Source organism: Tenrec ecaudatus, chromosome 1 (assembly GCF_050624435.1).
Source record: "Tenrec ecaudatus isolate mTenEca1 chromosome 1, mTenEca1.hap1, whole genome shotgun sequence".
Classification (NCBI taxonomy): domain Eukaryota; kingdom Metazoa; phylum Chordata; class Mammalia; order Afrosoricida; family Tenrecidae; genus Tenrec; species Tenrec ecaudatus.
Window position 1 is genome coordinate 140,053,024 of NC_134530.1, and position 24,961 is coordinate 140,077,984.

Consider the following 24,961-nt stretch of genomic DNA (forward strand, 5'->3'; position numbering starts at 1 on the left):
CAGAGAGCTGTCATACTAAAAACAAACGAAGCAAAACAAAATGCTCTGCCATAGAGCAGATGCAGGCTCAGAGTGGCCTTATACTATCTTTCTCCCAAAGAACAGCTGGCATTTGCAAACTGCCGACCAATGTGTAACCACTATGGCCTGAGGGTTCTGATGTGATACTCAGCACAGCGAGAAATAATGAGACATGAGACGTAGCAGCAGAGAAACGGCAACAGTAGTGCCAGAAACAAGTACAAGACAGCATGGTGGCTGGCCCAGTCCAAAGGGCAAGAAATTTACTCTCTTCCAATAGACGGCAACTGGTGATGGAGTGGCATTTGTCTAAGGAACAACGTTTGGGTAACCATTGAGCTTGAGCTGCAAACCTTCGGAGCAAGGTTTACTGGTGAATCGGGATGTCTTTGAGCACCTAGTTATCAGAATTAAAGAACCTGATAATACTTTGCTGAGCAGAGAAGAAGCCAGCTAAGGGCAGGAGACTTGGAAAGAAACCAGGGGCCAAAGATAGGTATGCCTGCAGATGAGACTGAAAAGAGGCAATCCTAGTTTAAGAACTTCATCCTGAGCATTTCTGATCCTTGATGGTACTAGTTCCTTCCTTCAGAAAGTTCATAACTGTAGGTACTAAATATGAGGGCTTTGTGACCATTATAATGGATCATTAAAAATATTAGAGTTGTATGGTCTCTCTCTATATATAGACTATATATATAGTCTCTATCTATCTATCTATCTACCTATCTATCTACCTATATATCTGTCATACATATAGTTCAGGTGGTGTAGTGTGTTACACATTTGACTGCAAACCACAAGGTCAGCAGTTCAAACCCACCAGCCAGCCAACCTTTGAGACAAAACGAGACTTTCTGCTCCTATAAACCCCAAAACTACCCCGTTGTACAGGGCTACTTAGAGTCAGAATTGAAACCATGGCAGGGCGTTTGGGTATTTGATTGCTTCTCTAGACTTATCAACAATAGTGTTTTCAAGAAAAACAAGTCAGAGCTCCTTAAGTACTGGGCTTATTTTGTCTTGTGCACAATATCTCCATAAGCAATGTAAACACACGCCCTCCCCACCTGACTGTCATCAAGTTGATCCTAGGAACCTTGAATAGGTTTTCCAAGTCTTTGAAAATCTTTACAGGAGCACGTAAGCCTCATCTTTCTCCTGCCTAGTAGCTTTGAACCACCAACTTTAAAAATCCAACATTTTCTCTCACGAATCCAACATTTACTTTATATTATCATGAAGGCTCCCATTAGAAGCAGCGTATTACTCAAATCCACTGAATGTTGAAAAAGCAGTATCAAGGCTGGCACGGCAGAAAGCACGTGGAGCAGGTCCATGTTATTAAGCAGCGCAATTTAAAGTGCCAAAAGCTCCACTGGGCCGGGGACATATTTAAACTTTGAATAGTGAAGTAGAGGTGGAAATGGTACAGATTTTAGGGAAAATGTCATAATCTTTTAGTGGTGGTCACTTACATTTATTCTAGAAATCTTGTTGGAAGAACTGCCATATTGCTTGTGGCACATCAAGAGTAATCATGTGATAGCGTTTGTATAGGTTGATTCATGCAGGAGAGTATCAGGTTCTATTTGGAGAGGTAACAGAGATGATAGCGCTGGGCAGGACCTAACGATACACAAACCAGAGAAATATATGTATATGTGTGTGCATGCAAATATATATGAATGGCATATCTTGATAGGAAGGCTTTAAATATCAATGTTTTCCCCTTCCCTATAAGTAACATTTGACTTAAGCCAGAGCTAATATTGTCAAATGAGCAAACATTCATAGATAAATGCCTCACATCTGGCAAAGGGAAGTTAGCTGACATTTACTTGGTACAAAGGAAAGGGGATTAAATCAGACAGAATCTCATCGGATCTAATATTGCTATATTTTCTCTCAGGTTCTTAGTTGTTTTTGAAGAAATGAAGGAAAAATCATTGTTAACTTGGAGAATAAAAAAAAGAATGATATGTTGCTTATCTTTTCAACTTATTTTTATTACAAGTGACAGACTACATATCAGAAAACAATGAAAAGCTTAGACACCAATTACAAACCATTTGGGATCTGTAAATAAAAAAGAAAAGTTAAGTTATTTTTCATAAGAAAAATGCTCATAAAATTATGATATTTTATAGTGTATATGAATAGCTGGATAATGGATATGTTGAAAGAGATTGTAATAATTATAAAGATAGATTTACATTCTTGCATGCCACTTTTCATAAAATTCAAATCAAATTATGTCAAGATTTTAATGTACATTTTAATTGTGACTATATAGCTAGCATTTTCTAATGTCATTTTGTAGTTTTATACATTTTACGTTGCTGCATAGTATTCCTTAATATTTGTACCATCTTAGAAAAAAAGGAATTTAAGAAAAAGACATACTGATGGACTTTGCTTATGTTAATAAAAGTTTGTAAAGGAAAAAAAAAAGGAAAGGAAGCCATTCAGGACATTGTCAAAGGTTTCCAAGTACACTCTAAGAAGATCTCTTTGATTTACATTTTAGAGAATAGAATGCTCCCTAGGGGTGTGTTTTGTTGATGGAGAGATTAGAGAGATTTTGCCAGTAATCAGGCAGGAGATATTGGTAGTCAAAGCTAATGTTGTGGATTAAACAATGAGAAAAATGGAAGAATAAAGGGAACAATACCATTCATTAGCAACTAAGCAGATGATAGTAGTGCTTCTCATTTCGATTGGGTAAATGGGAAAACTATACAGTTCTATTTATGATAGAGTGGAAAGAAAATGGAAATATCTACTTTAGATGACATAGAAGATTACAATTGAGAAAATATACAATGTTGGTAGAACTTCAATTAGAAGTGATAAGTTATATGATTTGATAAAAGAGAAATTAGATGCAGAAGATTACAAATGAATGTAGCATAAAAGCACCTCGAGAAAGATGATTTATGTGATGTGAAGAAATAGATGCTGTAGAGTAAGTTAAAAAAGTGAAGCATGTGATATATATGTATTTACATAAAGAACGTTAAAAGTTAATAATCCCATAATACAGCAGAAGAAGTAGAACATCATCAGAAACATTGAATGAACCCATGATTCTCTGGGCAGAAAGTACTCAAGTACGACCTGACATATAGCATTTCTCCTTTGAATCCTCATACTCTCTCAAGATATATACCTTATGGAGGTTTTAATTGATTATTTTCTTGCTTTTAAAATGCATATGTTCATATTCATATTTTTATTTTTTAACATTTTATTAGAGACTCATACAACTCTTATCACAATCCATACAATTATATACATCAATTGTATAAAGCACATCTGTACATTCTTTGCCCTAATTATTTTCAAAGCATTTGCTCTCCACTTAAGCCCTTTGCATCAAGTCCTCTTTTTCCCCCCTCCCTCCCTGCTCCCCCATACCTCATGAGCCCTTAATAATTTATAGATAATTATTTTTTCATATCTTGCCCTATCGGGCGTCTCCCTTCACCCCCTTTTCTGTTGTCCATCCCCGGGGAGGAAGTCACATGTAGATCCTTGTAATTGGTTCCCTCTTTCCAACCCACTCACCCTCTACCCTCCCAGTATTGCCCCTCACACCCCTGGTCCTGAAGGTATCATCCACCATGGATTCCCTGTGCCTCCATCTCCTATATGCACCAGTGTACAACCTCTGCTCTATCCAGACTTGCAAGGTAGAATTCGGATCATGGTAGTGGGGGGGGGGGCGAGGAAGCATTTAATCCATAATTTTTCTTGTTGTCACTTTGCGGACATTGAAATCTTTCTAAAATATAGAACTTCATGCTTTTGGCTCACAAGAGGTAATGACTATCACAGATGAAAGCACTCTCATCTTGACAGGGGAAGTATCAACACAAAGCACCAACAAAGCCATGGTAACCATCTGAATTACAGGAACTTTAAACAATACATAGTCACAGTTTTCCTTTTCACTTGGGAATGTGGCTTCTATTGATCTTTTGATTATCTAGGATAATAAAGTTAAGCAACACCAAAAGTTCTCATTCCAAATGGGTAGTGGAGGGTAAAATACAAATACATGCATACATGTACAAAGTTGCTTCAAAAAGTCCATGGATAAATTCCATTCGAATTTCATTCCATTCTTCATGAATCTTCTGAGGTTCCTCATATATATATATAAACAAACGGAGTAGACATAATTGATGTTGGATAGATAACAAAAACATGACTGGTACTACAATTCATGTTTTTTAATAGACCAAGGACCATGTCCTTTTTCTTAGTTGTCGTCAAATTGGTTCCAACACATAGCGACCTTCTGTACAACAAAACAAAACACCTCCCTGTCTTGCACCGTCTCACAATTGTGTTTATATTTGCACCCTCTGTTGCAGTGACCGTGTCAATGCATGCCATCCAAGGCTTCTCTTTCCCTTCAGGAACAGGTCGCTCCTGATATCTGTCCAAAGTACATGAGATGAAGTCTCATCATCTTTGTCCCTAGGAAGTATTCAGGTTGGACTTATTCCAAGACAGATTTGGGGTGTTTGTTTGGGCAGCCGATTATACTTTCAATATTCTTTGCCAACACCATAGTTCAAATGCATGAACAATTTTGGGGCATTTTTTAAACAATATCCAACTTTCACATGCATGTGAGGAAACTTAAAATGCCACACCATGGGTCAGATGAGCCTTAATCTTCAGTGCAGCATCCTAATGACTGGAGTAGGCAGTTCTTACTTTGTTTTTCCACCTACGCCATTTTGCATTCACACTCAGTGAACAACTCAGAGACTGGGGTGTCTTTATCAGGTTGGATAATTCAAATAATTTCTGTGAGTCTTTACTTTTCATAACCCTGGGCTTATTGAATTGTTATTGCTTTGTTGACATTTGCTGCTTAAAATAAAGTACTAAGAGATAGCTACTAAAGCAGTTAGTTTCTCCTAATTCACTTTGCTTTCATTGAATATTAGCAAGTGTTTTCTGTATTTGGAATAAATTACTCTATTCTCACTATTTGCTGACACACATAAAATGCATGTTGGTGCTCCTAAAACAGGAAAACCAATGTAGTACCTCTTTTTGATAGCCTTTATCCACGAAGAGCTGAATAAGAAGAGTCCAAATTACACCTGACTGACAAATCATTGACGTTAAATCACTATTCACTCCACAGAAAAAGATAATGTTTCTACTGGTATAAGAAGGTACAGCCTCAGAAATTCTGTCCTGTAGGGTTGCTATGGGCCAGGACAGACTCTATGGCAATGAGTTTGTGAGCTTTCAGTAGTCAAATGGTGTAGTAAGAGAGAACAATTACACTGGCTCTTCGTTAATGCTCGGAGTGGTGCATTGTGACAATATAAATGAAAACAACATAATTGCCATTTTTGAGGAATATGCTATGGATGAGCAACTCAACTTCGATGGCTCCTCTACCCCTCGAAACCATTCCACCATTCTATCAGATTAGCTAATTCTGAATAATGATGAAATTGATATAATCAAGGTCACAAGAATTTATCTATTGTTTCTCTCTCCTCCTCTTCCTTTACCCCATCCCTACTCCCATCCCCTCTTCCTACACAATTTCTTAATTAGAAATGCAATGATTGGTTAAAGAAGTGTTTGGATGAATTCCGGAGGCTATCAGAGGTGGTACTAGCAGACACATGACAGGATTAAAAAGCAAATCATAACCTTATTATATATTAATTCCAGGGAGAAAGAAATATTTTGTCCTTTTGATTTGAGCTATGTTGAATCGGTCATTTTCAAGGACAGGAAATCTCTGTTGTTAAACCAATGGATGCCTGTAGTTTTATAATGTGAGCAGTAGAAAGACACACAAAGAGTATTATGACACCTAAGAAAAAGTGTTTTCTTTATGTAATTATTAAGAAGTTAACTTGCAGTAGCTCCTCTTGGTATATATTAACAGAGGCAACAAATAAATGGTCTCCACACATTGCTCATTCAGGAAAGTTCAACCATTTGACTGCAAATAAAAAAATGTCCATTCTACCAAAACTTGTTTTATTTTTTTCTAAATTTCTGATATAAGGGTAAGTGAAAAAGTATTGTGACTAGAGTTCCAACACACACACGCACAGGTTTATTCCAAACAAAATGGCAAACATGTCTCTGCGATTGGTCATCAGTGTGAGCAAGTTCTCCCAGTACTGCACTTGTTTTAGAGTCTTTTTGGCTTCCTCAAAAAAAGGCCCAATTGAAACCTTCATTTCGAGGGATCGGATGTCCATTAATTTACAGGCAGATGGTCAGCTCAGAACACGACGGCCACTAATTTAGCAATTTTTTTTAAGTTGGGGTTGATTCTGAAGAAAGAAACTTGATATATTTTCTGGGGGACATAGGATGATCTAACAGACTTATGGTGTGAATATTTTAAGATATTGAAAACTGAACTGATGAGGGAAAGGCCAGAAAGTTGTGCCAAGATGGTTTTCTTTGTGTCACCAATAGGCGTAAGATCATTTTTTGAGGATTCCAAGTATTGTCCGGTGAAAATTTCATTAGTAAATCCGACCTCATCCATGCTACAGTCTTGACTGTGCCTCTTTATATCTGTTTATATCTGTTTGCACAATTTAAATCATATTTAAAATAAGACAATGTTAGTCAATAGATGTTGCCCAAACTGCTTTTTGATGCGGTATATATCAAAGAATACAGAATAACTTGGAGAAGAGCTAAAGATACTGAAACACTGTCTTCAGAAGTGGATAGACCTAGATGGAGGATATGGCAAAAAGTAAAGCTTCACATTTTATATGTTTGTTAAATGAAGTTTTTATGATTTTCTAACAGTAAGTTTTGGCTTCACCCTGTTCGTCAGTAAATTTGATACTGCTCGTTAATTTACAAAGACTTGTATAGACTACTTTCTCTAGGTAAAGCATGCAATCAGGTTATTGCATGAAGTTTTGTCTAGTGGAATTATGCTGCTTTACACCTGTCTTTCAGGATCAATTATGGACAGAGATGTAATATAATTTTAAACTACTGCTATTGTTTCAGTATATCTAACTGTAAGCTAGAAAGGAGAGATTTTTCTTCCTCCACCAACTAATAATAAGGACTCTTCCATGAAGTCTTAATAATTAATATGGGAATAGGTATTATTGAAGGACAAGTTGTTTACTTGTGCAACTTACTTGTATCTGGTAAAAGAGCTATTATTTTAGAAGAAAAGAATCACTCACAAATACTACCTCATTTTCCCATTCCAACTATAAGCATACTCACTCACTCACTCACTCACTCACTCACTCACTCACTCACTGATATCAAGCCAATTCCAATTCAAAATGATCCTATAGGACAGAGCAGAATTCCCCCCCCCTTGGGTTTGCAAAACTAACTCTTCACAGGAGTAAACAGTCTGATCTTTCTTCCTTGGAGTGACTGGTGGTTTCAAACTACTGATGTTGTGGTTATCAGACCAATGTGTAACCCTCTGAACCACCAGGGCACCAAGAAACTGTATTATTTGGCTGCTAGTATCTTCGGTTCTCAGTGACCCTATAGGACAGAGTAGACTTACCTCCATGAGTTTTCAAGACTCTTGGAGAAGCTGAGGAGCAGCCTGATTATTTTCTGGCTGAGCACCTGCTGATTTTGAACTATTGACCTTGAAGGTAACATCCCAAGTGTAACCGGTACACCACCAGAGCTCCTGAAAGTATAAGATTTAAGATCTAGAAATCATAAATTCTGTAGAGTTACCTAAACCATTTATCAGTCTGTGTATGATAGCACACAATCTCTCACTGCCATTGAGCTGATGCCAACCACCCTAGAGGGCAGAGTGGAGCTGCAGCGGTGGATTTCTGAGCCTGTAATTCTTCAAGGGAGTAGGAAGCCTCATATTTCTCGATGGGGCAGCTGGGGGGTTGATACTACTGACTTTGCTGTTAGCAACCCAACTCATAACCAGTATACAAGCCACCAGTGATATACACATCCTAGCCCTCCACAACTATCGTTTAACAACTCTCTATGATAGTTAATGAAGACATTAAGGTCTGTTTCATTGACAGTATCTATCAATACATCCATGATAATGAATATTGGAAAAACTAGTTTCCTCTTATACATTAATGTCTTAGTCAAGATATTGGCTGTTGGGATTGCTCAGGGGTCACAGCCCAGTTTAGGATAAGTCACTAAACGCCAAATGTGTTGCCATCTAGTTGATTTCAATTCTGTTACCCTAGAAGACGGAGTAGCTCTGCCCCATGGGGTTGTCAATACTGTGCATTTTTGTGGAAGCAGATTGCCCCATCCTTTTCCAGGGAATTGCTTGGTGGATTTTAACTATACATCTTTCATTAGCAGGCAAGCTCTTAAACACTGAGTAACCAGGGCTTCAGTGAAGACACTAGACATCTAGTTATACGTCATTTATCTATGGGCAAGTCTTTTCAGAGTCTTTCAGAATAATGCCTATAGACATGTGTCTATAGACAAAGGAGCTATTTCCTCTGAAGATAAAAAATTCAAGGGAATTTGAAGTTCCTAGGTTCTCAACTTCATCTATTTCTTTCTAAATTCCAGCATCTTACTCCATTGTAAGACATATCATAAACTTAGTATTCATTTAAATATTGAAAACATTGTAACATTTTATAGCTCATGTGCACATCTACACATCATGTTTACAGATTGTAAGAAAATAATACCATCTAGTGCATTGTAATAATATTTCAAAGATATAGTTTTATAATAGTCTGAGGGATTTAGTGTAACTACCTTGCAGAACTTACAACTTGAATAGACCCAAAGACCAAAGAGAGCTTGAGTATTGGAACAGAGACGTGTATATTGCACATCGACTTCGATAATACAGGAAGTAAATGGGAAAGAAGAAGTAGCTGGCTTACGGAAGTCTTTCATATCTTGAAACTATTCATCAGCACTTCTTGACTAACCTACCAAGTGGATAAAACTAGAGAATGTCACACATGTGTTGCAAGGCAGTAGAAAGTTGGAAACAGTACATTTTCAAAGAAAATATACATATTGGGGTATATCTCAGATGTATCTTGTCATTTGGGATAACCCTCATTACTTCCTGTTATTCTGTTTATGTTTCAGTATATGAAACATAAAATTGATAAATCTACAAAGAAAGCAAGTAGAATAAGAGTTTGGGGGAGGTGGACAGGGCCACTTCTGCCAAGGAAGAGAACGTTCTGAAACTGATGTGGTAGCAATTGTATAGTAGTGCTTGATGTGATTGAACTATGAATGATGTGATATCTGTGTTAGCTCCCAATAACATGTTTGTGGGGGAGGGAAACAATATAACACATGCAGAAAAGTAAACACAAAGTTGTCCAACATAGTTACCTATTTTCCCATGCCTAATAATAAAGTGATTTAAAATATATTTTAATTAGAAATAGCAAAAAAAATTTTTTAAAGAAATAGCAATCGACCTATGTTGTTTGTGGCAAATGTCAAAGGGTTTCTTCAATGTATACTTAAAATAATATTAGTTTTAAATTTGAAAAATAATATAATAAGGTTGAGCCAATTCACCCTATTTTAGCTATACAATAGAATCCTTGAGGGTAACATTCTCCCCAAATCTTTATCAATCTGGAGATTACATGTTCAAACCTCAATGTGGTCTAAGAATTATTATCGTGTTACTGTCGAGTCAATCTAAATTCATAGTAACATTATAGGACAGATCAGAAGTACCCCATGAGGTTTCCAAGGCTTTATTCTTTATGGAAGCAAATGGAAACATCTTTCCCCTCAGTGTGTCTATTGGGTTAAAACTGCCAACCTTTTGCTTAGAATCCATGTGCTTAACCATGGTAACACTCCCTAGTTTAAGAGAGAATAGAATCAAAATGATTCTTTCCAGAACTGGACAATCCGGGATTCATGTGGTAGGAGTAATGTGTTGAATAAGGATGGCAGATAGGGGGTAGAAGATGAGGAAGGCATAAGGGGGACTAGGATGTTATCTGAGTCGACAATATAGACTACAAAGCCTCTGAGATGTGGCAGCACAAAAGATGGACTAGATATTGAGGCAGGTAAATTGTCTGAAAGGGGAGGTAATTTAGTGGCTAATAGGCAATTTAACTGCTAGTTATGAATATTGAAACACTGGTTTGCCAGAAGAATAAACAAATCAGTCTTGGGAAGATTATAGTCACAGTACTCATTACAATTAAAGATAGTAAGATTTTATCTTGCATACTTTGGATATTATTAGGAGAAGCCATCACTTGTAAAGGATATCATAAGTGGCAAAGTAGAGGGTCACTACAAAAGAAGATGCTCATGGAGATGGACTGATACAGTGGCTACAACAATGGACTCAAACATGGTAACAATGGTGAGTTGGGTACAAGTGTGTCATTCTGTTGTACCTGGGGCCGCTGTGGGTCAGGATGGACATGACAGCAACTAACAACAAAAGGCATAATCTGCCACTCGTCTGTCAATTTGCTATGCTCTGGTAGCTTGCTGTAATACTGGAATCTCTGCCACCTGTATATCAAATACTAAGGGGTTGGCTATAGTTGACAGGTTTCTGTGGAAATTCTAGACCATAATAGAGTCAGAAGAAGGTCCTGAGAATTAATTACTGTAAATAAATTGGCCAGTGTAAACATCATGAAAATCAGTTGAGCATTCTCTGATATAATGCTTGGAGATGAGCCTTTAAAGTTTAAAGCACTCAAAATACAACCAGGAATGAGCTACCTTCAAAGTAGAGTCAATGTTAATGATGTGGAAATAAAACTTTTGGAACTTTCATTTGATGACTCAAAATACGAAGAAATGGCTCTAAACATCTGTTATGAATTGAAACATGGAATACATCAAGTATGAATGTATGGAAATAGGGTATTTTTGCTGAAAACAGAACCACAGATCACAGGCTAGAATTTTGCAAGACAAATAACTTTCATTGAGTGTATATTTTTACATGACCATGAGTGATTATATGGATAGATCTTACCAGATAAAATGTATAAATCAAATTGTCATATTGCACTGGGAAAATCAGCTACAAAAACCTCTGTAAAGTGTTAGAAAACCTTGGATGAACAGGACTATACCTCAGACACCCTTGTAAGTTGATGATTTAAGACTCAAAATTCATAATGTCTGAGGAAGCAGAAGACAGCTATACCAAGATTGTTATTGTTGGTAGGCAGACAAACAAGGGATTGCATATGTTTTATTAAAATATATATTATTATGGCAAACCTACTGAATATTACTGCAAATTTCCCCTGCAATAAACTCATTGTTCGTGCAACTAGCATCCATGAAAGGATTGATTCGGTACAAGTGAATAATTCAAATATGTAGAATTAAATTTCATGGGCCCATATCCCTCTCTTAGGAAGGCTTTAAAAAATTAGTACCAGGGGCTAATCAATGCCAATATAAACTATTAACGGAAGGTCATTCTACCCCAGGGTGATGATCAATAAGGCTCTCTACCATAAATTAACAAGGTGGTTTTTAAAGGGAGCCAAAGGCATATTAAAAAAAAGAGATTGGGGAATGGACTTGGGGGCTTGCAATAAATCCTCGCTCCAATTTAAGAACAAATAGTTCTTACATCATGGCCCTGCTCAATACTTCCCCTCAGGAGGGGAACACAGAAGATATGATGAGGAAATTAGATGGTGTCCGGCTATCAGATAAAATAGAGCTGGGGCACTTAAAGGCTTGTCTCCAAACAAGTAGCGATCTAAGTGAGATGTCATCTAAGACCGCATGGAAGAAGCATGCCAACATCACTTACCTAAGGATTATAAATCATATAAACCAAAGTCAAAGGAGGGAATCATAACGAAGTCTAAATTGTGAGAATCTGGTGTGTAGAAGGCGATGGAGGACAGTGGGAGCCCGTGATCCATTTGTGGTGTCTGCATTGGGAATGCATTTCTGGTGATTTCCCTCTATTCAGAGTAGAAGGATGGGAGGAGAGTAGTTACTAAACAGAATGCATTGGAAGGATGACTATAGGAGATCAAAGGAATAAACCTACCGTCAATGGTTAAACCCTTGTCAGTTCATAACCTCTCTTGGCTTGATCAGGTTTTCAGTATTTTCTGTATTTTTTGTTTTGTTTTTGATTCTTCACATAGGAATTTATCTCAACTGTGTTATATCATTGGGGGTGGCCCTCTTGAATTTTTGTTATATGTTTTTCTGCTTCTTAGTATATGAAACCCAGTATTGAGGAACTGTAGGGACAGCAAGTGTAATAAGGCTTTCTGAGCGGTTCGGTGGGGGTATGGGGTGGGTAAAAGGGAAATGATGTTGAAGAGTTTAAGAAGGAAAAGAAAGTTTTGAAACTGTGGTAGCAATTGTACAATACTGCTTGAGGTGATTGAATTGTGGAATGATAGATCTCTATGAACTCCCAATAAAATGTAAAAATAAAAGTACTAGAAAATGAAGACATCACTTTGAGAGAACAGGATGTTTGATCTAAGGCATAATAGTCCCAATTCTATCATGTGTGTGTAAAAATGGGCAAGGAATAAGCTCAATTCAAAAGGAATTGCTTCATCTGAGTTATGGCTTGGCAAAGAATATTAAATATACCACGGACTACCAGAAGAAGCTCGGGATCGGTCTTGAAAGAGATACAGCAAGGTTGCACATAATTAACCGGCATGGCCTTACTTTCTCTCAAGTACTTTGGATACTTTGCTAAGAGGGATTTGCCCCTGGAGAGAAACATGTAAAAGTAGAAGGTAAGTAGAAAAATTTTAAAAAGAAGCCTGATAACAAGAGGAATCACATTAGCTGCAAAACTGGTCTCTAGCACAGCAATGGTTGTGACGATTTCATAGGCTGGTACCCTGTTCCATTCTAGTGCACATAGAGAGGGTCACTGCAAGTGAAAGCTAGGTTGGGAGCACCCAACAGCAACAGATCCCTCCAATGAGGAAAACAAATAACAGATGTCTTAAAAGATTTAGAGATCTTTTGTACATATGTAAGAAGATGCATCCACTCTCAGAATGACAAGGAGATAACATCAGCCCTTCTGGAAAATAAACAGCCTAACTAAAGTCTCTTTTGACATATGTTTGACATATATTTGACATATTTCCTTTACTAGCTTAATGACCTTTTGCTTTTTCATGTCATCCCATATTTATTTGATCTTTGGTCACGTGTTTAGTGCATCAAACCTATTCTTCCAATGGTCTCTGAATTCAGAGGGGCTATACTCAAAATCTTATTTTGGTTCTGATGTCCATAAAAAAATTCCCCTGCTTCTTTCGTAACTTGCATATGAGATTGTTGTGATAGCTTTGTCCATTATCTGCCTGCACTTTGTCTGACTAGATCAAGTTTCACCATTGTCTCTTTCCATAGATGTAGTCAAATTGATTTCTGTGAATTCTACTTGTCAAGTTCCACACATACAATAACCACATATGTTGTTGAAAAATATTTGTAATGAATATATCTTTGATCTTGTAAAATTTTACCATGTAATTTCCTTGTGTGATCTCCGGCTTCATTTCTGTCTCAAAGTTCACATTTTCCAACTGCTGATTTTTCTTCTTTGTTTCCAACTTTTTCATCCCAATTACCAGTAGTTATAAATGCATCTTGATTACATATTTGATTAGTTTCAACTTGCAGAAATTGGTAGAATTATTCAACTTCCTCACCATTTGCTTTAATGGTTGACCTGTGAACTTGAATAATCATGTCAATTGGTGCTTTTTGTAGGCATAGTGATTAAAACCTGCCACTGACACATATCTCTTTAGGATAGGTTTAGAAATTTTAATTTTGATGATGAATGAGATACCATTCCTCTTTAATTTCTTACTCCCAACATAGTAAACCATATGACTATCTGACTAAAAATTCCTAGTATCAACCAACTTCAGCTCACTAATGCCTAGTATTAAGAGTTTGTGTTTCCATTTTGACTACAATAAATTGTCCTACACTCCTACAATGTACATTCCACATTCCAGTTACTAATGAACATTTATAGCTATGTCTTCTCATCTCGAGGCAGGCTATATCAGCAAATGAAGGGCCTAAAGGTCTTTTTTTCCCCCAGTCATATTTTAAATGCCTTATAGTTTGAGTAGCTCATCATCTGGAAATATATTAGACAATGTTCCATGGCTATTCATATGATTTTCACAGTCTACTTCAGAAGTCGTCAGCCCATTCCTTTTTTCTCGTCGGCTGTCTTAGTATGGCATCATCACTAAAACCTGGCTACCCTCATATGTTACATATGAGGGCTGGAGGCACTGAGAATCCAGGGTGGATGATACCTTCAGGACCAAGGGTGCGAGGGGCGATGCTGGGAGAGTGGGTTGGAAAGGGGGAACTGATTACAAGGATCCACATGTGACCTCCTCCCTGGGGGAGGGATGGCGGAGAGGGGAACGAAGGGAGACTCCGGATAGGGCAAGATATGACAAAATAACGATGTATAATTTACCAAGGTCACATGAGGAGGGGGGGAGCGGGGAGGGAGGGGAAAAAAAAGAGGACCTGATGCAAAGGGCTTAAGTGGAGAGCAAATGCTTTGAGAATGATTGGGGCAGGGAATGTATGGATGTGCTTTATACAATTGATGTATGTATATGTATGGACTGTGATAAGAGTTGTATGAGTCCCTAATAAATTGTTTAAAAAAAAAACCTGGCTACCATGGATGGTATTTGAATACCTGTGTAATCCTATCCAGCATTCACAACAATATGCAAGGCATCATAGCAGGACAACCTGGAAAGGGTTGGCGAGATTACATTTATAAATAAATTGATTTATCTGATATAAAAATTTCATTATACTATGTCATTATTGAACTATTACTATTTAATCATCATTCAGATTGCTTCAAGTTCAACAAAAGTCAAGTCTTGCATGAACTGAAGAAGTAATTATAGAACAAAATTATTGAGTCACAAGTACTTTGCTTAAAATTGATTAAACACATCAACGTTCCAATAGCTTCTTAGATTTAGTATTAAAAGTCAGGATTTTAAAGGAAGTCCTACTCTTTTTTTCCCTTTGTAGATAACTTACCATTTCTCTTTTGCTTTTCTTTCTTTCTCTAATTTTTTTTTTTAGAATTATCTGCTCACATTTTTTATAGGATTTTCTCTAGATTCCTTAGACATAAAGACGGCCTAAATAATTTGTATAGGCATTTCTATTAATCTTCCCTGGAACCCTGTTGAACTCTTTCAATCTTCAGATCTCTGACTGTCTTTGACTTTTTTTCTATTGTATTTTTACTATAGCCTCCTTTCCATTGTACTCTGAGCTCTCTCTGGGGAGTACCAATTACTGGTAGGTTTGATTCATACTCTCTCTGCTTGTTATTCTCATCCCTTTGCCCTTTCTTCCCTATTCTGGGACACATATTCTCTATATCATTTTCTACAGTACCAAGTCTGTTATTCCTCTTTCCTAAAATATGAAGATCTTTTTCCTTCTGCTGCTGCATTTAATTCAATTTCTATATTTCTCTATCTCATCTGTATTTTCTTTTTTTTTTTTTGAGCTTGACTTTAAGACAGAACTTTGGTACTTTTTTTTGTCAAATCATACTATATTTCATCTCTTGTTACAATGGACCCAAATTAATGGAATGATATAGAAAATTCAAATATAGTCTAACATTTACTGTTTCTTCCTTATACCAAGATTTTGTCCCAAATCTTTTATATTCTTATTCCTCTAATTTTTTGTGTGTTTGTGAATTATTTCATAGACTGTATAGAAGATTTTCTCTTCTTGGTTTAATAATGTTTGAAAGCAGAAGATCTATTCAAGGATGTAATTTCTAACAATTTGTAAAATTATCCTGGTTCTTCTTATTGCCTAGTAGATTATGGGTAAAATCTGTATGTCCAATATATTGGCACAGAATATTATTTCAAATTCTTTCTTAAATCAGTCCTTGGGAGTTTCCCATTTGCCATTCTGAATGCTAGGAGAGAATAGCTTCCTTGATTTTTATGTGCTAATAATAGAGACAATTGACCAGATGAGAAGCTCTAAGCAACCAGCAGAATTGCTGAATCTGAGCTGAATGAATGTGACTCATCAGACAATTGTTAGTTAGTTCTCCTCCTCTATGACAATTTTCCTATTTTTATTCTGATATTAGGATTTCATTTGATTGTTTGATTACCCTCTTTCTGGAAACTAAATTAAGAAAATAAAGTTATAAATTCAATAGTGGATTATATGATTTCTGGAACTGTAGCAAATATCATACTAAAATAATAATTGAAAAATTAAACAACTCTTTTCTACAGGATGAGCATCAGGAAATCATCATAATTCAGAAAAATTCCACAGGAGGGTGTTACCATTTGTATCATCTAACAAAGATATCTGAAGCAGAAAAGTCTTTGAGAGGTGTGCAGAGGCTCATTTATATAACATGCTCCGTCATTATCAGACCACTGGTCAGGTCTTCCCTTGAGCACATCAAATAGATGCAATAGTTTCAGACATTACACACAGAAACACTACCTCACAGGAGGCAAGGGGCATTTCATCTTGTATTTATCTCTTGTTGCATATGAAAAAATTGTCCGAAAGCTTAGAAGGATTTAGAAAGTTCATATTTTCCAAGATCTGTTCCCATACCTTCAAAATGACAAGGAAGATGAAGAGAACATGTTTTCAGCCTCTGTGGTGAAAGGCAGCTTCTACTAGCAAGGAAGAACAGCACACAATAAGATCATGTCATAGAGAACCTGATAGAAATATATATATTTTCATGGGACCTAGAAGAAGTGCTCAAATGTATCAACAGACTAGGACCTTTCAGAATTGTCTGCAATATAATCAGCCATCTTTCCAAAAGCTCCTAAAGAATTGTCTGATTTTGAATATTTGGAATATAGGTTTGTTTTATGTTTTGTTTTGTTTCTACTACTGCTGTGACAAATAGGTTAACTATTTTAAAACTATGCTTTAAACTTTCTTTGAATGACTCTATCTGGAAAACACCTTGGGATACTGGCCTGTCCACTCCACACACGCAACAATTCACTCCCCGGGAGATTGCAGAGAGTCTGGTGGAGTAGTGGTTATGCTTTGGGCTGCAAACCGAGGTCAGCGGTAGGAAACCACCAGGCAGCCCCTGAGAGAAAGACCGGGCTTTGTACTCCTGTGAAGCGTTACAGTCTCAGACACAGATGTGGGCAGCCCTACCCTGTCCACATAGTGATGTGACAAGTCGGCATCAACTCAAAAGGCGGTGGGGGAGAGGATATGAAAAATAAATCTTATTCAACCAGATCAATATACAATCTAGGATAGGAAAAAAGCAACAAAAATTATTAGAGCCATGTGACTTATTGATGTTTTTACTAATGAGTATCTCCTCTTTGTTTGGTTTGTAGTTTCCATCAAGTGGACTCACCGGAACCCCGTGAACTACAATACAATGTTGTCTAGTAGGTCAACCTTCATGATTGCTGGTATGTTTAGATCCATTGATGAAACAATCCATCTCATCCAGGTTTGTTCTCACCCCTTATGGGTATCACTTTACCAAACATAATGTTCTTCAGAGATTGGTCCCTCTTGATGATGCTTCCAAAGTAGGCAAATTGAAGTCTCAGACAGTGTTCTATTGTCCAGAAGGATTTCATAGGCTCTTTTTTTAAATATAGACTTGAATGTGTTTCTTCCCAATCTCCTTTAGTCTGGAAATTCTGGAGAAACCTGTTTCCCTTGGGTAACCCTGCTGGGATATCAAATCCTGATGGCACAGCTTCTGACATATCATAGCACCACACAAGCTAGCGCAGCATGACACACTGACCGGTGGGTCACTGATTTCTTGCTTATCTCATTTAAATTCCCTGAAACCACGGGCAAGGGACCTTTTTTTTTCATTCTACTAGATACACTTTGTCTATGTTCAGTCACAACATAAATACCGAACTGGAGAAATGATTGACAGACAACTATTATTAGTTCAGAGGTCTGGCTACTGGAAGGTTAGTGGGGTGAAATCACAATGGAATGTAACACATTAACTATGTATCTCCATACATTTATATTTCACTTCTCTAAGTCTGCTGAAACTACAACAGTACAGCAGTGCCCAATTTCTTCTTGGTTTGACCCTTCTCTCTGAACCGACATGACTAGGCAGTCCAATGCTTTTCTGCCCTCCCCCCAGACCCTGTTGTTACTTCTCCCTTCACCATTTAAAGCTCTACTTCATGCTGCCTTTCATTATTTTAACCATGGATTGAATTATGAAATCTTATCATTATCAAAATTCCCAGGTACGGTATGCTAGTAAGGAGAATAATAAAGTCTCCAACATAAACTACCAACATAATTCAAGACTTTCTTGTATTCATATATCTCTATAAATTAGAGATTTTTGTTAAATTTTGTTATTTCTTGGGACTTAATACGCATGTCATTACATAGTTCAATCATGTCAAGCAGAATTGTACAATTGCTGCCACAATCAGTTTCCAAACATTCGTTTTCATCCTGGACTCCTTGAAAACATCTCCCTTTTATCCACCTCCCACCACTCTACCCCACACTCCCCAACCCTGATTCTACTTGCGGTCCCTACGTGTTCATCAATCCTGGGGTTCATCTACTAAAAACAGAAAATGTATAACTTCAAGAGAGTTACCCCCAGTGACATAACACATCTGAAATACACGCTAATATGAACAAATAAAAGCAAACCAAAGTACATACAATGTTGAAAATTAGGTCAGGTCCAGCATGCATCAAAGGGGGAATAAATTGACAAGAGTTTTAACTGTTCATGTCAGATTTATGCTGTTGATCTATACTCATCTGTCCAATGTATTCTATTTAGTAACCACGTCCCTCGCAGTCCTCAGTTGTGGTTGGAGAGTTCACCAGAGGCTTATTTCCTATGCAGCTCCCACAAATGAATCTTGGTCTCCCACTGTCATCCGTACCCTTCCACCAACTGTATTCCCACAATTTAAGCTCTGAGCCTAATCCCTTCTTGACTTCAAATTACATGATTTACAATCCTTCATGGATTCTACATCAGTTTTCTCTACTAATGTCCCTAAAAACCATTGTTTTAAAAGACAGGATCAGATTAAAGCTGTTCTTTAATGACTTCCTTAAGTCTGCCCAATAGAAAATATATTGATTATTAATAATCACCCTGCCCTTGCATTTCCATCATACTTTTCCTTATATTCAGTAGAGTTGAAAGATTTATTTTCTTTAATTGAACATTTTAATCACATTAATCACATCAATACTAACTGCAAACAAAATGAATAGCATTAATAATTTCTTCATCTTAGATTTTTGTTCCTTTATAAATAATTTTATGGCACAAAAATCTTAGAGAAATATATGAAAATGTTTCTGCCAGAAAGAAAATAGTACACTTTCATTCAAAAATATTTTTAAATGACTTAAGTCAATGTAAATACACTTATCCTCCCTTTTGCATCTGTAGATAATTTGCCCTTGTACAGCTGTAGATGCCTAATTTTAAGTAAATTAATTGATTAGAATTAACCTCAGATTTTTCAAAGGCATAAAATAAGTTCACAGGTGTCAAGAAAAAAAATGTCCTATAAAATTAGAGCTGTTGGGATATTGTGCAACGTTTTTTTTTTCCTCAACGTGACCTAAGACAAATAAATAAATATATAAATGTGATGACACAAGTCCGTTATAATAACCTTTGAGCTGTTTACTTCTCTATTTTAAAAACAGGGCTTCTATTTTGATAAAAAATTATATCGTATTTAAACATCCTTTTAATCAGGAGCATAATATGTAGTGGAGCATAATACGTAGTTGACCAGAACACGAAACACAAAGATGAAAGACAGAAGTGAGCTAAGGGTAAAAAAAAAAAAAAAAGAAAAGGATAAAACAAGTGCACGCAAAAATAGCTAAATAATATAGGCGATAACCGGTCACACCATCCAATGTGAACACGAGGCGTCGATAAGATCAGGTAGCAGGCATCAAAGAAGAAAAAATCATATTATTGTGAAGGAGGGGGAGTACAGGTTGGCTAAAACCCATCTGGAGACAACTGGACATCCCCTTATATAAGAGGCGTGCGGAGGAGACGAGGCAGTCAGGGTGCAGTGCAGCAACGATGAAGCACACACCTTTCCTGTAGTTCTTTAATGCTTCCTCCCGCCCCACCCAATCTACCACCCCCACGATCATGATCCCAATTCACCCTTACAAATGCGGCTAGACCCCAGGAAGCACACTGGTACAGATAGGAACTGGAAACACAGGGAAGCCAGGACGGATAAACCCCCTCAGGACCAATAAAGAGAGTAGATACCAGGAGGATAAGGGGAAGGTGAGCTAGAAAGGAGGAACCAGTCAAAGGATCTACACATAACCCCTCCCTGGAGGACGGACAACAGAGAAGTGGGTGAAGGGAGACGTTGGACAGGGTAAGACATGATAAAATAATAATAATTTATAAATTATCAAGGGTTCATGAGGGAGGGGTGTAGGGAGGGAGGTGAAAAATGAGGAGCTGATACCAAGGGCTTAAGTAGAAAGAAAATGTTTTGAGAATGATGATGTCAACAAATGTAACAATGCGCTTGACACGATGTATGTATGAATGGATTGTGATAAGAGTAGTATGAGCCCCCAATAAAATGATTTAAAAAAGAAAAAGAAAGAGATAACTGGAGAAAATCCTAATAATAAGTGCACATATGAGAACATATTTTGTTTTGAAATCATCGTTGGTCGCATACCTACTGAAAAATATTTTAAGAATAACTTGCAACTTGATATAAAGCATGAGAAATTCTAAATATAAACACTAAAACTATTCTCCAAATTATAATAAAGGTTGTTAGACTAAAGTCTGAGAAAATTTATGAAAATAAGTCAGGCATTCTCAAGAGAATATTGCAAGTATTTAGTGCACTTTAAATTAAACATATTTGGCAAGCCAGGAAATGCATGCTTTGGTAGTTGTTTACCTCACTCAAGTTTTGGTGAAGCACACATTGAGACACAAGCATGCTCATGACTATGTGTGTGTTTGTTTATATTGTAATATGAAAAATGTCTACCACTTGTCTGTCTGTTTGTTGTGCAGGGATGCCTTGTGGGTTGTTATCATGCTGGAGGGTATGTCACTGGTATATCATATACCAACAGCAGGGTGCCCAAAGTGGTCATGTTTCAGCAGAGCTTGCAGCATAAGAACAGACTGAAGACCATCAGTCTGCTGTGCTATCACTGCCGTAACTGTGGTGGATTATTAGATAGACCCTGTACCTGCCCCATCTACCACTCCCTCAAAACTCCGTTCCCCCTTTCTCAGTGAGATACTGAGTTCGTTTATTGTGCCAACATGGCCAATAAACACATGTGGGGTTAAATGAAGGGCAGATTTTATATATATTATATATATATATATATATATATATATATAAAATAAAAATCTTTTATATATTTTATATATATCAGTGAGTCTCGCCTCTATAGCTCTCGGGTATTTTGCTTTCTGATGGTTGGAACAGGGTGCAGCTGACGTTTCCAGGAACATGCTTCAGCTGGCAAAGCTTACTTCCTGCAAGACATTCCTGAAGAGAAGTCTCATGGACCAGACCCGATGCCACCCTGGGTGCTGGAACAGCCCTGTGGAGACCCCTGCCAGTGCTGAGATGCTTACATGTTCACTGATACAGCTTTCCTCCTGCAGTCGGCATCATAGCATGTTTTGTGAGATGGAGGAGGACTTTGTGGCTTGGTGTTGGACATATGGGCTAATGTTGGACTTGTGGGCTTGGGCATCACTGAGTTGGGATGTTTTCTTGATGTGCACTTACCCTTTATAAAAAACTCTCGCTTATACGTAAGAGTTTCTATGGATTTGCTTCTCTAATGTACCCAGACTAACACAGAGCCTAAGACCCCATAGAGCACCTGCAGCTGGACCATATGCCACTCAAACAACAGCCAACAGCAGTAACTACAAAACATCAAGATAAACAAAAGTGAACAACTGAAGATTACTCAAACCAAGTGGAACAACAGAAAAAGAAGTCCTTGAACTACCAGAAAGAGAATATAGGGGAATGACTTGTATGACCATACAAGAGATGTGGGGAACAATCCTGAAAATAGAGAAATAAATTGAGATACTGAGACCCTCATGCCCAAAAGAAACCCAGAAACTAAGTGAGATAACAGAAATAACAACAATAAAAACATAGTGCAAGAACTAAGCAGCAGAATGGAAGGAAAGCAAAAGCAAAGAGTGAACTTGGAGACAACCACACAGACCTCAGTAAACAAGTGAAACCATCAAACAACAAAATGCAGACTATTATGAAGAAAGCTAGAGACCATGAGAGACACCAGGAAGAGAAATAACATACGTCTCACTGGTACTCCAGAACAGGAGGAACAAACAAGTCTACAGGTAGAAGAGTCAGGGAATTCATGGACGAAAAAAATCACCAGTATCACAAAGGAGCAGGCCAAACCCCTCCAGGAAACAATGAGACCCCCAAACACTTCATACCTTCACCCCCACCGAAACAAACCATGATACATATAGTAGTCAAATCATCCAACTCTAGGAAAAGGAGAGAATCTGGAGGGAAGCTGGAGAAAACAGACAAACCAGTCAACTACAAAGACATGCAGATAAGAATAAGTTCAGGCCTCTCCTGCAGGAAAGAAGAAAATGGAGCAATATAGTCCAAACCTTGAAAGGCGAAAATTGACAACTAAGAATCCTATATCCAACAGAGCCTCCCATAAAATAATCAGGAGAAATATATTATTCCTGATCAAGGAAATATTTGGAGAATTTGTAAAAACAAAACCCGCATTACAAAAAAAATATTGCCTAGATTCCTATGGTCAGAAAATCAACAGCTGCTGCGTGCAAACAAGGAGCACCCAGTGTTTTAGTGGTTTGCTGTATATGAAACCCAGGATCTGTGCACCTAGAGAAACAGGATCTGGATGAATGGCTTCTTAGGGGTCTGGCAGGGAAGGCTGCTGGAAAAAGGTGCAAATATCAATGAGAACAAGAATGAAGAAAATATTTTAAATAGATTTGAGTGAAGATTGTACAACTCCTAGTGATGTGATTGAACTGTTGAATTGTATGATATGTGAATCATATGCCAATAAAAGTATTGAAAGTGTTGAATGAACAAAAAATGAAACAATTCTTAATGGAGTTCTTGGCAAATTGTGATATTCAACATATCACAATGAAAAATTATACTCTTTAATTTTGTGAACCTGATACCATATAAAATATAATATATTAAATATTGAAAATATTAGCTAAACAAGATTTTTAACAAGGAATTTCTTCTTGAATAGTAAATTCAATTAATATTTGAGTCTCAGAGAACTTGCTGTAGTAAAAGGAATTAATCCCACTCATTGCTTGCAAGTTGAATCCAATTCACGGCAACCTCACTTGTTATGTCTAAGTGGGTTCAATACCATTTTTACTGGCTGTAACCTTTTCAAAAGTAAATTCCCAGTGTTTCTTTTGAAGTTCCCATAGAAAATGGTTTTGAAGTTCTAATTTAAAAAAAATTTTATTGGGAGTTCTGGCAGTTCTTATAACAATCCATATATCCACTGTGTCAAGCATATTTGTACATATGTTGCCATCATACTTTTCCAAACTATTTCTTTCTACTCGAGTCCTTAGTATCAGCTCTTCCATTGTTTCCCTTCCTCCCCTACCCTTGAACCCTCATAAACCCTGATATAAAATAAATCATAGTCATATCCATATCTTACACTGTCCATTGTCTCCCTTAACTTATGTTTCTGTGGTCATCACCCTGGATTGGGGGTGGGGAGTGTTGCTGTATATATTGATCACCGTTCCCATTTCTCCCCCCACTTTCCCCCTACCCTCATGGTATCACTATTCCTATTAGTGTTCCAGAGTGATTTATCTGTCCCGGCTTACTGGTGTCAGGAGCTTTGGTGTACATGCTTTGGTCTAGCTGAAATTGTAAGGTCCCTTAGAGCGACTGGTGAGTTTGAGCACCAACCTTGCAGTTAGCAGCTTAATGCTTACGCTAAACAACCACTATGACTCCTAATGGAAGAAGTAGACACCCAGATCTGACCACAAAAAAAAAAAAACAACTGGGGAAGGGAGACTCCGGATAGGGCAAGATATGACAAAATAACGATGTATAAATTACCAAGGGCATATGAGGGAGGGGGGACTGGGGAGGGAGGGGGAAAAAAAAGAGGACCTGATGCAAGGGGCTTAAGTGGAGAGCAAATGCCTTGAGAATGATTGGGGCAGGGAATGTATGGATGTGCTTTATACAATTGATGTATGTATATGTATTGATTATGGTAAGAGTTGTATGAGTCCCTAATAAAATGTAAAAGAAGAAAAGAGAAAAAAATGATTAGGGCAAAGACTGTACAGATGTGCTTTATACAATTGATGTATGTATATGTATGAACTGTGAAAAGAGTTGTATGAGCCCCAATAAATTGTTAAAAAAAAAAACAACCAGCAATAAAAAGAAAGGATGGTCAGAACAATCTTAGAAAACCATTCAACAACATCACTACTTTTAAATAAAATTCCAGTGGTTTGAAGCTTAGTGTAATCAGGACACAAGTTTTGTGTGTGTGTGTGTGTGTGTGTGTGTGTGTGTGTTTGAGTCTGGTTCTTTATAGTTTTTGGATAACTACCAGACACCCCAAAATGGAAAAAAAATACAAGAAGAGACATGCCTATGATGCTCATTTTCATCCACTTTTCTTGTTTATTAATTCTCAATGCAACCATCATCTCCAATGATAAACCATGCCCACCATCCATAAACACTATGTGTTTCCATAGTATTTCTTCTTGAATACTCTTTTACAAGTTTGTGTTTTC